General features: G+C 45.5%; 1 long non-coding RNA gene across 1 annotated transcript in view; it reads left to right on the plus strand.

Annotated features, from left to right (window-relative positions):
* Nucleotides 1–10,247, plus strand: part of LOC138917702 (uncharacterized) — a 65,238-nt gene extending 54,991 nt beyond the window's left edge. Inside the window, exon 3 of the long non-coding RNA XR_011426102.1 lies at nt 6,184–10,247. This is a non-coding gene — a long non-coding RNA (uncharacterized lncRNA). The remainder of the gene's footprint in view (nt 1–6,183) is intronic.
* The last annotated feature ends 774 nt before the right edge of the window (nt 10,248–11,021 follow it).

Raw genomic sequence — 11,021 nt, forward strand, 5'->3', positions numbered from 1 at the left:
AAAATTCAGCTGATGATGGGAAATGGGCTGCACCTGTAGATTAGAGTCTTTTTTTTTTTTTTCAGTGAGTCATGAGGCAAAGGGTATTCAGGGGCTAAAAACGCCTCTTTTTGCTTGAGGAAGATTTTTGCTGAGCTAACATCTGTGCCAATCTTCCTCTATTTTATGTGGGATGCCACTACAGCATGGCTTGAAGAGCAGTGCTAGGTCCACGCCTGGGGTCCAAACCTGTGAACCCCGGGCTGCCGAAGTGGAGTGCGAACTTAACCAACACACCACCGGGCCGGCCCCATATGTACAATACTTTTGACCAAAGGTACTGCAAATGAAGAAATTTAAAGTAGTCACTAGTGAAAAAACAAGACAATTATAACATTAGGAAAAACAAAAAGTAACAAGGAAAGATAATAGTATACTACAATGCTCTGCTTTCCTTGCATGTGTACAATGAGGTAAACACCAAATATTAATTTAACCAAAAATTATAATGTAATTATGTAGGGAGGTAAAACAGAGAGGATGGCTAAATCCTCATTTACCATAACTGGAAGATAATACAGCTAAACTGTTGAACCAAAAGAGAATCACGCATGCATATTATTTAAAATATGGCAATGTGTAAATGCCATAAGGCGACAAGAAGACTGAGGGGAGTGGGAAGAAATGAGGAAGGAAACTGCTGAATTTCATTAGACTTTTAATGCCATTCGACTTTCAAAATTATGTGGATGTGTTCATTAAAACAATTTTTAAGTGGTCTTTCTCCAAAAGACAAGACAAAGCAGAACATCTTTACAGTTAAAAATGTGTTGAAAAGGCAAATTAATTTCAAGCTCCAAATACACTGGATAACGTAGGAAAGAGAAAGCAAGAGTAAGGCCTAAGGGTCTCTGAGCTGATGTAGGCAGTTTGATAACAATTAACTTTAATAACAAGAGTACTTAATTTGTCCCTAGTTCCGGCATGATTTTAAAACTTGTAATTGTTTATATAATGTTTATAATAGAATTAATTAAAAATTCCTTTAAAAAGAGGTAGTGTGGGGACAGAAACAATACTGAGTGGCTCATGTTCTATATGCCTACTTCTTTAATTGTCCACACAAGAAGAATGCCTGACCAGTGGGCCTGCGCGTCCCTAAACATCATTGTTATTCATCAAGGGCCAGCTACCTGAAGAGCAAGCATATTGACTGGGAGAAATTAACCATCTTCCATAAGACTTGAGAATGTGATTGTCATGGATTTAAGCCATTTCTTTATTCCCAGCTCTCTTTCAGAAATGCTAAATATAAAGGAGTCTGCTCAATATGTCTTTTGGTGTCAGGTAACTCCGTTTAAGTAAACGTGCTGTCACGTGAACGGATGACTAGTGTTACATGGACCTTCACTCTTTAACACAGGGTTCCTCAACCTCTGAACTATGAACCTGTCGGGTCAGATCATCCTTTGTTGTGAGGGTCTAATCTGTGCGCTGCAGGCTGTTTAGCGATATCCCTGCCCTCACGCACTAGACCCCGGTAGCATCCCTGCTCCTCAGTTGTGACAACCAAAAAGTGTCTTCAGTAGCTCATCAAAGATTTAGGCTTAGTCTATATTATTAACTCTGCAGCAAAGAACCTTTAAATAGTGATTAAAATGCATTATACCACTCCGCATCTGATAACTGAGACATGTTAAGTGAGAAGGTTCTTCCTAAAGTATAATTAGGCTATGTAAATTACCTAAGTATTTTAAAATCTGGAATAAAACTGAAAATGAAAAGAATCCCATCATGACATCCTGACACACTGGTTAGATCTCTCCAGGGAGGGGAATCTTGCTTCCAAGATCTTCATAATCTCTGCCTCAACAGGCTTTGCTTCAGCTTTCAGGAAACCGGGGCAGAACCCATAAAGGGTTTGAGCCGGCAAAAGGCACTCCAGGGAGGACTCCCCGGCCAGAGTGAGGAGGACTGGGTCTGGGACATAAATAGCTACTTCATCATCAAAGCCTCCTGCCCAAGAGAAGGCTTTCATGAGAACTCAGGCTCATTGTGTGAAAATTCAGATGACTGAACTATAATTAGCTTGATTAGTCAACATTTTAATTCACAGGATTCTGGCTTTGATGTGCTCCTTTCTCACAGAATCAAAGCTAATAATTCTGGAATTGTAATTGGGAGCTGAGTGCCAGCTTGAAGCTTGGGGAGCTCCCTCACCCCCTTGACAAGCCCTGCTTCCAAGACTGCCACTTCCTGGCCCTGAATGACCCTGGCCCTTTAGCGTCTTGCTTCAGAGGAAATTTCCTGAACCCGTCCCCTCTGTGAGTCAAGATCTCCAGCATTTAGGTTTTAAATTTGCAGAGGTTGACATTAAACTATGATGTCAGTACCTCTGAAGGCTGAGCACATAATAGATGCTCAATAAACATTTTTTTGGATGTTGCTAAACAGTGGAGCAGATCATTGGTTGGTTGCCTATCCAATACTATCCTTCTTGCTTCAGGAATAAAACCTGATTGAAGCAACCAATTATAGTGCTTGTCTTCTTCTTGGTCAAACATAAGCACATGAGATGATTCTGGTCAATGAGATATCATGACAAGTCTGCTGAGGGGATTTTCAGAAAGATTCCTTTGCTCAAAAAGGCTTATGGAGGAAGAGACAGTCCTCTTCTGCTATTGGATGGTGTTGTGTTTCCATGTGACACCCAGAACTGTGCCCACCATCTTAAAACCATGAGAAAGACTACCTGGGGACAAAGCAGCCAGGCTGAGCATGCTTTAGAGAGATGGAAGAATGTGTGGCCTCTCTGACATTGTTAAGCTATGGACCAGCCATCCCTGAAGCTACCTCTGGATTTCTTAAGTAAACGATACATCTTTCTTGTTGTTAACCTATTCTCAGTTGGATTTTCTGTTGCTTGTAGCTGAAAGCATCTTAATTGATATAAGTGATTCACTAGATCTTTGTATAGGAAGGGATTTAGGTGAAAGCCTAGCCTATTGGGAACTTTATTATAACAGCTACTGCTTACTGAGCACTGACCGTGCACATGCGCCAGAACCCTGTGAATATTGCCTCTAAATCTCACAATGATTCCACAAGGTGATTTTCATTCTTTGCATTTTGCAGATGAGGAAACTGAGGCTCTGAGAGCATAAGTAAACTTACACAAATCACCCGGTTACTATGCCTGGCAACTCAGATTCAAACTCAGATCTAGTCTGACTGTTTTTCTCTACATTGCACCTCTCATTAGCTTTCCAAAGACGTGGTGGAATAGATGAAGATGATGAGCGTGCAGAGGAAGGCTACTTGGTTGGATGGGCTGGGATAGAAGGAACAAAGGAACAGAAATCCCATCTCCTGAAACTGCCTGGATGGGTAACGAAACCATTGTCCTCAAAAAATCCCTTACCAGAGACCCTGGATGCTGCTTGCAAGCAAGAAGAAGGAATGGGAAGCCCTCAGACATTTTGAAATTGGGGCTCCAGATTGGTCCTGCAAACCTGGCCGTGGCACTTAGAGTTTGCAGTGGCTTCTCCCCAGCATTTCTCACCGAGGAAAATCCCGCCTCTCATACTCATAACACAGTCTCTGCAGACAAGATGGAAAGGAGCTGTTTCCTGTGTTTGCCTCTCCCAACCCCTTTCTTTCCTTGCCCCAAACACTTTCCCCCAGTACACAACGGCAAGGCACCCAAGAAAGACAGAGAGAAATAGTGGCGCTAAACTCTTGCGACTAAGCTCTGGGCCCACTGAGGCACTGTGAAGAACTGATAAATGAGCCAATCTCTGTACACCATACACCCCAAGAGCTCACACATAGCAGGCTTGCTGGCACGGCCCACTGACAAACCTGGAGGTACAGGAGATCCTCAGAAGCCTAGAAGGAAAATATGTCAACATGAAGAGTGTTGTCCCACTGGGCCAAATGTGGCTGAAAGGTGGAGAAAGATAGATTGTGTCCAGGAGAGAACAGGAGGGGAAGAAGTCCTCTTTGAAGAAGTTTTCCTGTAAATGGGATCAGAGAAATGGAAGAGAATGTGAAATCAAAAGAAAGTTTAAGATAAGAGACATTAGAGCATCTTTATATGTCAGTGAGATTTTTTTAGGGAGGGAGAAACTGACAACGCAGGGGACAGAAGTGATATTTACAGAAGGGAAGCCTTTGGGAAAGGGAAGAGTGGGGTACTTCATTCTCCCACTGAGAGATCTTTCTAGCAATTTTATTTGCTCTGTTCTTCTGACATCTGCTCCGTTTGCCCTCAAGTGACAGCCTAATCGAGGACAGGGCCAAGGGCTATTGGAAGGATTCCACACTCTGCATCTCCCTTAGCGTTCCGTACGGGTCCCCGGCTCCAAGCTGTGGCAATCTGCCTCATGGTTTGCTCCCTGATTTCTCAGTGCGTCATCCCCAAGGGCTGGGGAGATGAATCTGTACCTCATCTTTCAAAGATCAAAAATTTTTTGTCTGAGCCCCCTCACTAGTATAACCCTTAACATGGGCCAGACGTTGCATTTATTGATTCATTTACTGTTATCACCCTACTTTATAGACAGAGAAACTGAGGCATGAAAGAGTTCAGTGAACTGCCAGAGGTCATGCTTCCGGTAAGTGAAGGAGCTGGGACTTGAACCCAGGCAGTGTGGCTCTGGGAGCTCACATCTTTAACTCCTCCGCGTTCTGCTTCCTCCCTTTAGCTCTTCTTCCAGAAGGCCTAGGATCCTTTAAACTAATAGAACCACTCGTGGCCTGTCTTGATTCAGGAGGCCCTAAGTTTGGGGAACAACCTCACTCTGCAGTGCCAGGGCCACACGCACACACACACAGGGAATGTCCTGAAGCCCTTCAAATGAGAGGCAGTCTTAATTCACCTGCAACTAGTCCCGCACCCACGAGGAATGCTGCCCACGCAGAGAGGCAGGCCTCTGAGCTGCTGCTTTCCTGACTTCCTATTTATATCAGGCCAGACCTGGCAGGAAACAGATGGCACACTCAAATTGGGTAATTAGAGGAGAGTTGAATAAAGGGGCTATTTACAAAGGTGTGGGCAGGATGTAGGGAAACCACAGAGGTAGTGCAATAAGTAACAGCTACTTGACCACCCCTAGGCCTGAAGGGGCATGGGGGGGGGGTGTGTGGTCACCAGAACCTGGAGAGCGTGCCCTGTGTGCTTAGGGCCCCCTGACAAGAGCTGTGACCATGAGTCAAGGGATGCAGCCCCCCTCCCAGATCTCCCTCTCTCTGATCTCCTGCCTAAGATACCCACTGGCTACACCCAACAAGAAGCCAAAGGGTAAGGGAGCCCATTGATACAGCCTGCAGCACAGAGCGGAGTGGAGAAGGGTGGAGAGGGATCTAGAAGGGCAAACAGAAATATCTAGCATATTAACCAACTTACTATTTAGGATGGTGGTGAAGACTACTCCAGGCTCTGGAGCCCGGTTGCCTGGGTTCAAGTGCCAGCTGCCTCTTACTTGCCACGTCACTCTGGGCAAGTTACTTAACCCCTCTGGATCAGTTTATTCATCTGCAAAGTGGGGATGATAGCACCAACCTCACAGAGTCATAGTGAGGGTTAATGTTTATCTCATTTACAGATAACATAGGTAAAGCACTTAGCACACAGTAGGCACTCAATAAATGCTGGTTTCTTTCCTCTCTCACCTCCCTCTGGTAAATGTGTGGGGATGAGGTACTATACTTTGTATGTGGCACTCTTATATGCACTCAATAAATATTGCTTGATTGATGACCGAAGGGCCCTTTCCTTCTTTGGAGGCCTTAGAATATCCTGTAAGTGACATGTCCAGTCTGTCCTTGGAGCCTGCAGCAGTTACCATGGCTTAAAAGTTCTTGCTGGGATTGCTGACACGGTTCTATCTCCTTTCATGGGTGGTTGCAAGGTTACAAGAGTGTTTGCCTTATAATTTATTAAGCTGTACATTTATTTTATGCTGTTGTCTGTTTTATTTAACAAAAAGTTTTTAGAAGTCTTTCTAAAATTTCATATAACCATAAAAAATAAAAAATTTTCATTGTGTGATTTCTCTCCATTTTCTCTTCCCTGTGATGAGGATGGATCTGAATTATCACCAGGTTCTTGACAAAAGGCATTTGAAAAGGTGATTTAACTGGTGATAAGTGGACCTGAAGCCACTTATTTCTTCCTAGTCACATATTTCTTCCTATTTACAGATGCAGGAAACTGAAGCTGAGCCTGAATTCTTGCCCTGACCGTTCACCTGGAGGCAGCCACACGGAATGCTCTCTTTGCAGAACTCCATGGTTCTTGGAACCGGCTCCAAATCCCTGCCTTTCAGTGCACCCTTTGACCCTGAGCAAGTGGCCTCCTCTTTCCGCCTCTCAGCCTCCCTGGAGGCCCTGAGTGCCTGGAGTGGGGGGCTTCTGTTCTCCACCAAGCAGCTCTGCCAGCGTTGTCGGGACCTGACCCCAACACCACTCTTAAGTAGACGCCAGAGTGGAAGAACACTTTTCCCAAGCCATTTACCTGACATTTCCTGCCCTCTATTGTAAGGTCTCTTTCAACCCTTCTTTCTTTGTGTTCATTCCAAAAGGAACAAAAATCTCCTATGACTATAAACTCTGCTAGACTCAAAGTTCTGCAGTGGCAGGTACCGTGTCTTTTCATGTTTTTATAACCTATACCGCCTGTCTGAGAGGTTGACACAGATTAGGAGCTTAAGAAATGGTTGCTGAATGGAACTGAATGGAATTTTCCTTCTCTTCTTGCTTACATGAAAACCGTCTATTTCTCCAGGCCAGCATGATCACTCCAGTGGACTGCACACTACTTGAGGGAGAGGAACTTTGCCCTCTCTGGGAGTTGGGTTTGTTTTTGTCTTTGTTTTTGGTGAGGAAGATTGGCCCTGAGCTAACATCTGTTGCCAGCTTTCCTCTTTCTGCTTGAGGAAGAGCTGCCCTGAGCTAATATCTATGCCAGTCTTCCTCCATCTTGTACATTGGTTGCCGCCACAGCATGGCTTGATGAGTGGTGTATGTCTCCCCCTGGGATCTGAACCTGCGAACCCAGGCCACTGAAGCAGAGTGCAGGAGTTGGTTTTAATACGGTATCTCAACAGGAATGGGTGAAAGGATGAGACCAGAGGGGGCCAGGGAAGAACAGGCACTTAAACTTGGAGGCTTGTTTATTTTTGACATTAATCAATAGATATTCTCTTTCTTTCCTTTAGCATAAGATGCTTGTACCCTCTTCTTGTAAGGGACCTCATAGCTGAGGAATTCTGGTTGTGTATTTTGCCTCTTGTATAGTCATAGACAAATTCCCAATGCCTTCCATCTCCTACCTACCTACCAAAGCTGACACGAAAAGATTAGAAACCCAGTGTTTCTGATGTTTTTACTGTTGCAAAAACTACACAAGTCCTGGAGGTGAGAGAGTGAGCTAGGCCGTTTAGCTCCCCCGTGCCTGGCCTTTCCTCATCAACAGCTGGGGAGCGTGGGAGTAATAACTAAGGAGTAATAAGTGGTGCTCATTGTTGTTGTGATGAAAAGTTCCAGCCTGCGAAAAGCGTGATTTATGACGATGAGACACATTAAGATCCAATTCCTGGGCGAGGGCAGTTGAGGCAGGCCCCTGAGCTTCAAAGTGTCTCCCCACAATGAATCAGGACACAGATTGACCAAATCAGCTGTTTTCCTTATTTCTGCAAGTTCCAAAGTCCAAATGCTTTCCTGCTGAGTAGTAGTTTCAGAAGGAGGAGCGGGAAGTAAAAAGGCAGACTCCTTTTCAGGGCTCTCAGCTGGCTCTGGCGATGCCTCCCACACACCATTGTAATATCTAGCCTCCCGTATCCCTAGTTAACGCCATCCTTGTTCGGGCTCCCAAACTAAAGTGACCCCAAAACAAGCCCGCGGCACACACCAACGCGCAGCTTTCCCATCTCCTAAAGATGCAATTCCAAGTGTTTGCAAATAAATACTCCCCGCAGCAAAATTCCATTGTCAAGAAGGACATCATGCTTGTCCGGACGCCCACAAGAAGGGCCTTTTGCCAAAACGAATGGGAAACCATTGGCCCAATTAACATCCTGTGATCTTAGATCTAAAAATGACCCGGAGCCGGGTAAACAAGGTGACGTAAGCGGCTGGGCAGGGAGCGACTCTCTACTGCCACCTCGAGGAGAGCGTCCGCAATGGCGTGGAGGCTCTGGGTTGCCAGCAAGCCGACCTCCGCCCGCTGGAAGGACCTGGTGAACGCCGGCGCGAGCTGGGAAGATGCAGGCAGGGAAGGAAAAGCACAGAGAAGGCTACACTGAGAGGAGAGAAGCTCCTCCGAGACCTCAGAGGAAAACGAGGTCTGTGTAAACCAGGCCATTGGACGTTGTGGCGTTGACCCTGCTGGCTGCCTCGTGGGAACATTCCTCTTATAAAAAGACTCAGGCACCATGAACTCTTGCTAGAAAAGATGATGGCTAAAACTTCGGGGAGACGGCATCCCCAGCGCTGGAGACCCTTGATAAAAATAATCCCCACTTTATGAAAGGAGAAGCAGTGGCATGGATATGCTAAGAACAAGGGGCCACCGATTTTGTTTTACTTTGGGTATCGCTGTGACTTTATTGGGGGAGGGAGCGCAGGAGTGTCACAGTCCTAATTTACTTTCTTGTCAGGCTAATGTGAGAAGGAGGCTGCGGAGCTTTCTGCGTTACGCAACCCGCATGCTGGGAGATGCCCCAGAAATGTGCTGGGGGCTAACCAGGAGAAGGTCAGCTGCGCATTGTTCCTTTTCCCCGTGTAGATGATCCATGAAAGGAAAACGAAGAGTTGATTTTTAACTTGAGAGAAACAAAAACAAAACAAAACCCACTTTACTTTTGAGTTAGTTTTTGCTGCATTGCAAACCACCTCAAAATCTCAGTGGCTGAGGGACAGCAAACATTTCTTTTTCTTGCTAATGGGTCTGCAGGTCAACCTTGGTGTAATCGCAGCTGAGCTCACCTGGGCTGGCTGAGCTAGGCTGGACTCCAGGCTTAGGGTTAGACACTCGTCTGCTCCATGTGGTTCTATTTCCGGACCCAGGATGAAAGGACAATGGCTACCTGAGGCATTCTTCTCAGAATGCCTCCTGGCGGAGGGTGGAACCCTTCAAGAAGCCAAGTCAAAACAGGCAAACACGTTTGAAGCCTCTGTTTCTGTCACGTCAGCTAACATTCCCTGGACTGAGGCAAGTCCAACATCCATGAGAGGTGGGGGGAGAGCAATAGCCTCTGCTTACTCCAGTAAGCTGATCCACGTTGGAATTCAGCCAGTGGGTCCTTGTGTGGTGCTGGTTGGAGACATCTGCTTTTTTTTTTTTTTTAAGTTTCAAATGGAATATTTTATTCACATGTTAGTGTCTTTTCAACATGTACAGACACTGGTCTGCGTGGAACAAGCGTTGTCTAAATATCTTAAGGAGGGGCTGGCCGGTGGCGAAGCGGTTTAGTTTGCACGTTCGCTTCTCGGTGGCCCGGGGTTCAGCAGTTCAATCCTGGTACGGACATGACACCGCTTTGCAAAAGCCATGCTGTGGTAGGCGTCCCACATATAGAGTAAAGGAGGATGGGCATGGATGTTGGCTCAGGGCCGGTCTTCCTCAGCAAAAAGAGGAGGATTGGCAGTAGTTAGTTCAGGGCTAATCTTCCTCCAAAATAAATAAATAAATATCTTAAGGAAAAATGAAAAAATATATTAATTTTTCATTGTTTTACAGTTACATCCACATCACTTACAAAGCTATTTCTGATCCTGTTCAAGGAAGCTGAATGGCATAGGAAGTGGAAACTTGTGGGTGAATTCAACAGTGACATAACTGAGATCTCAACATGAGAAAGCTAACAAAACATGGATTTTTGCTGTGAAATTTCTCTTTGCAAAATATGGAGAAAAGTCTGTCAATGGGCGGTAAATAAGAGCAGGTGGTGAACTTTTGTAGTCATTCTCACAGTATTGTGCAGGGGCATCAAGAAAACTGCTTGGTGGGGCTGGCCCCGTGGCCGAGTGGTTAAGTTCGCGCGCTCCGCTGCAGGCAGCCCAGTGTTTCATTAGTTTGAATCCTGGGCGCGGACATGGCACTGCTCATCAAACCACGCTGAGGCAGCGTCCCACATGCCACAACTAGAAGGACCCACAATGAAGAATATACAACTACGTACTGGGGGGCTTTGGGGAGAAAAAGGAAAAAATAAACTCTTTAAAAAATAAATAAAGAAAGAAAGAAAGAAAGAAAGAAAAGAAAACTGCTTGGTCCTTCTCTGGGACCAGTCTCAGAACTTTCCCAGTTGCAGTGGTGGAGACACGTGCTTCTTGTGGGAGAAGTGCAAAGTGAGGACGGCATAGGTAACTGCAGCAATGGCTGTCTCCAGCATGAGTTCAGTGTTGCCTAAAAGTCACTTTTAATTTCCTTTTTATTCACTTCTATCACTAGCTTGTTCTGTACCCTCCACTTATGACATTGTGTGTTCAAGGACACAATACCCTTGTCCATGTCGAGTCTGCTTTGTGACGTTCTGTCTGTCTCACGACAGAATTTACTCAAAACTCCCTGTGCCAGAGACGCAGGAGTCACCTATGTGGCTGTCAGTCCCTGGAGAATGAAAACAGCAGGGAGAGATTCTTGAGGAGCAGCAGGAGGTGCTGAGGAGAGTACTAGACTTGAGAGTCAAGAAACCTGGGTTTTTGGGCCTGATTCTGCCGGTACTGGAATTTGGAAGCGTCAGCAGGGACCAACAAGCAGGTGCCCTTAAGGCCTTGATCAGTAGCTTGTACTTTATCATGGGTGCTGGAGCACGGCAGGGAGAAGTCAGGATTTTTGAAAAACCTTTTTGGCAATGGTGAGAAGGGTGGATTGAAGGGGAAAAATTAGATTGGAGATACGAAGATGAGTTAGGGTATAGTCCAGGTGAAAGGTAATGGGGCGTAGACTAGGAATGAAGCACTAGAGATGGAAAAAGGGATGAAGAAAGAGCTTTTAGAAGCAGAACTGATAGGAAGGACCTAAAGACAACCAAATA

The sequence above is a fragment of the Equus caballus genome, chromosome 15 (assembly GCF_041296265.1).
Source record: "Equus caballus isolate H_3958 breed thoroughbred chromosome 15, TB-T2T, whole genome shotgun sequence".
Classification (NCBI taxonomy): domain Eukaryota; kingdom Metazoa; phylum Chordata; class Mammalia; order Perissodactyla; family Equidae; genus Equus; species Equus caballus.